Consider the following 5,000-nt stretch of genomic DNA (forward strand, 5'->3'; position numbering starts at 1 on the left):
GATGGTTTATAAATTTCTATTCCAATCAGATTGAATCCATTAATTCAAGTTATTCATGAAAATAATTTCACCATAAAACTTTTAAGTCGAATATTGATTCTAATTACCAATGAACAAATTTAGTTCACCTCGGTTCGTAATGATATTTCAATTACTGCCATTAAATTTTCAACAGAAATACCAGGCAATAGATATCGATGTAATTGAATTCGTGGCAATACTTAATGGTCTTAAGATACAATATTTTAATTTTCTAATATTGCCTTCATATGAATAAGCTCTGCCTAGCAATTCAAATAATATTATTGAATATATCATATCTTTATTATCTCTCTAGCGTTGAAAATAATCAGGGTTTTAACAGTCTAAGATACACTCACCATATCTAATAACCAAACAAGGTCATAAGTTTTCATTCTGTAATGACAGTTGTCTTTAAGGGATATAATTCTGTATTATCATAAAAAATAATAAAAAAAAATGGCAGAGATATATGAAACAATTTATAAAACTGAACCGCCGGTCATGAAAATTTCACATATTGCAGCAAATGTGTTCCTGTATGCAAAAATTAGATTCATCTTTAGTGGTTGATGTTTATATATTATATGAGTTATATATATACATATACATATACATATACATATATGTGTGTGTGAACACACAAATATCACCTCTCCCACGTCGTTAATCGATTCTAAGATACCTCAAGGAAATACATCTGCGGTTTCAACTTATAAAGAAATGTATACATCAACTATAAACGTACTGGACAATGAAAAGTGTTTACAAGCTACTATCAGTTCATCAAGACCAGATGCGTACATTAATAAGTTTCCGTGTGAAGTACTTTTAATATAACACTTCATCGTTGTTGTACAACATAAAGGAATTTTATTTTTACGTCCAATAATCTAAGATGAATGAGGTAAAACCGGAACTAACATATGTCGAATCTACATACATATACAATAAATATTACATACATATAGATACATAAATATATACTTATATATGTATTACATACATATATATGGATACCTTATATATACATATACATATACATATATATATACATATACATATATACACACACACACACACCTACACACACACACACACACACACACACATATATATATATATATATATATATATATATATATATATATATATATATATATATATATATATATATATGTATATATGTATATATGGGAGCCAGTGGATATATGAGTACTTACTTTGCAGCTGTCTACTAAAATATTCTCTCCCGGCAATAATGGTGACCCAAAATTGCAAGACACTGAAACACACTCACAGTTACCCGATCGCAAAGAACAAGTAACAGACTGCTAGAGATTCAGTTACCTGGTAAGTAGATATTTTAACGTCGGGGCCTTTTACTCGTTGGCAATTGCCTTCTCTTCTCATTCTGTTGTTTTGCCTTTGAATTCTACTTCAGTTGTTCAGTACTTCATCTTTTTTGTGACTTTTTTTAATTATTTCTGAGAAATTTTATATAATTTAATTCTTCAGTGGGAAAGAGTACTTTAAAAAAAAGAAGAAAAAAAAAAGAAATCACCCGTTTGTTTATAATAAAGTCAAGATTTTCAAATATTGTAGGATTTTCCAAAACTATTATACATATTTTTTTTTATTTTTTTTCTGTTATTGTTGTTGATAACATTATACTTTATTATTATTATTATTATTATTATTATTATTATTATTATTATTATTATTATTATTATTATTATTAGTAGTAGTAGTAGTAGTAGTAGTAGTAGTAGTAGTAGTAGTAGTAGTAGTTGTAGTAGTAAAAAAGTACGTATTTTATAAATGTATAATGCTCTGGAAATACGGTATTAATAAAAATAACAGCAAAGTATGCAAAGAAAAAATAAAGAACAATTACCAATAGACAATAAATGAATGAGCCAGACTTTTATGATTTTAATCAACACAATTGTAAGGGAGACGTTTAAGAAAAGAGATTCCACGGGTTTATTAGAATGCAGTTTCTAACCTCATTTTAATAGGACCCTAACTATATATTTCATTCCAAATTAATAAAAGGTTCACCATGAAGGCCTTTCACTCCATAGAAATTGACTTTCCTGATAAATTTGACATAGCCCGGGGAACTCAATAAAACTAAATGTTGATCTATGTATATTTTTTTTCTTTTATTTTCGAACACTTAATCTATGAATTCAGATATCTAATTTTAACATATCAATCATGACATAGTTCCTATAAAATTAACGTGATAACCTCATCTGTCGATATCATATCACTGAAACACTAAAGATTTTCTCTTGTTTTACAAATATGTATATATGTATATATATATATATATATATATATATATATATATATATATATATATAATATATATATATATATATATATACATATATTTATGTATATATATATGTATATATATGACAATAAAAAGCGAATCAAAATGAAATATAGGAGTATAAAAGAAAGCAAAAGAGTTAAAAAGCAGCAAATATAAGAAATAATTTGAAAAAAAGAAAAATGATAATAAAAACAACTGTGATGGGGTCATTGAAACTGTAAACCCTACGAATCAATAAAAGCCAATTATTTCTATCATGTGCAATGTGTATAGCAACCACGTTTAACTATCATGCTATATTAAATGAGGACATGGAATACAATTTATTGTTCTTGATATCATACATTCATGATCCTATAGAAAAATTCTCTTCGTCTTTGAAGGCAAAATAAATTCAATAATAAGGTGTTCATATCTATCAATCTATCTATCTATATATATATATATATATATATATATATATATATATATATATATATATATATATATATATCGGTCAATATATTTCATAGATATATTAAATTAAAACAGTGACCCCTCTTTATTCTCTTCTTTCATTTTCTCTCTCTCTCTCTCTCTCTCTCTCTCTCTCTCTCTCTCTCTCTCTCTCTCTCTCTCTCTCTCTCTCTCTCTCTCTCTCTCTCTCTCTCTCCTTTCCTTAATTTTAGTTCTCTATTGAATATTCCTATAATGAAATTACCGCCAAGAAAAAAGCTAATAGAATTTAAGAAAACTCCTGTAATTGATTATGCACTTAGTGTCTTCCAGCCCTAATGCATATGCATTAGATACTAAATCAAGTTAGAATGAAATCCAGTTTGACTTTTGCAGATCGAGTTAAATCTCATGAATTCAAATAAAACTTGAAAAAGTTAAGTCAAAATCCTATTTTCAATAACATCACCCAAAGGAAGTGCACCATTACGTTCATATGGGCAAGTCTTTTCTTTGCCGTGAAAATCTAATGTTACAGCAAATGTTTAATTTCTTTATAACTCTTAAATCATATAAATACTTCTCTCATACACATTACCAATAAATTTTGGAAAGATCTTGTTAGATGATAAATTAAATATCGTCATATGATTTTGAAACGTATAATACTTCACTTCTCTCTCTCTCTCTCTCTCTCTCTCTCTCTCTCTCTCTCTCTCTCTCTCTCTCTCTCTCTCTCTCTCTCTCTCTCTTTTAAAAAGAAAGCTTCTTGAGATTATTTATAGAAACTCTACCATTCCCTTCAATTCTTTCATTTTTTAATCTTATGCTCTTATATAAGGCATACAGAAAATACATACATATTTATAACAAATACCTTTACGAAAACATGATTTAATTGTCAGCGGATTTCCATTACTTGATAACTATTGCCAAAACTAATGTAACAGGAAAACTACTATCTACTATTAAGTCATGCCTTCATAGAGCTTCCATCTGATCTGTCTGGACACGACTCTGGAGAATTACGTCTTTAAAAAAAAAAATGTTTATTTAATTTTTTTAAACGCAAAAATAAAAAAACAATATATTTTAATATAAATCTCGGCTGAACAGATGACTCAACAACCCTCGCAACCCTTTTCGTTTTGTTTACATTTATTGACTGGTTAGATCATTTTAATTTTCCTTGCGAACAGTTTTCATTAAGGAAATAAATAACGAAGTGGACAATGTAATGGTTTAATTATACAATATTTTTCCATTTTACGGGAAGGGGCTTTATATAAATAATCATCATTTATATATCATGAAACCCATTGCCACTGATTTCAATATGCATGATGTCACGTAACACGGAGTTGTTTTTAATCCGACTAATGAATATAATTGAACTATATACATCTATTTTTACATTCCTAAGTAAGGTATTCCAACCAAGTATAATAAAAAACCTTTTCTATTGTTAAAAAGAAAACGATACAAAAAGAAGTATAATAAAAACTGGTCCTATTTCATCTTATCCTATTCGTAAGCTTGGTATAATAAGAAATTAAGCAAATGTTATTCATACAGATATAGTCGAGGTACATATGACCCCGCTAGATAATTTTACTTAATGCTTGGCTTGCCCATATATAACAGAAAATCCTCTGAAATAAAAAGGAGAGATTATATAACAAAGAAAGGTACCTCACCAATAAACATAATTCAAGGCCTATTTGGTTATAAGTTCTGATAAGCAGTAATACAGTACAATATAATTAATATATGTCTGATATGCGCCATTTGTTTTAGACATCCAAAATGTCGAATATCAATAAGAATAAGAGTCCCTTGTTATACAGTGGTTGAAGGATTTTTCCTTCTTACAAATTGCAACATTTCGTCCTAATTGGTAATCGTACATATCGCTTGATATTAAAAAAATCTATGAGGCAGAATATGTAGGAGTAGTTTTCCTACAAAGTTTTTATTGTTCTCGAATCATCTCAATCCATAATTTCCCAGTCAATTACTTCTGGGCGTATGTATTTTAACTGACAAAAAATACACAAAAATACCAATTATGTCCCATGTCGACGGATAATGAAACATCGGAACATGGTTTTTTTTTTTTCACTTTATTATAAAAAGGTTCGTGAATACACTTTACACAGCTCGATACTCTTCAGACGAGTACCTTGTTCTTGTAATC

This window comes from Palaemon carinicauda, chromosome 2, assembly GCF_036898095.1.
Source record: "Palaemon carinicauda isolate YSFRI2023 chromosome 2, ASM3689809v2, whole genome shotgun sequence".
Classification (NCBI taxonomy): domain Eukaryota; kingdom Metazoa; phylum Arthropoda; class Malacostraca; order Decapoda; family Palaemonidae; genus Palaemon; species Palaemon carinicauda.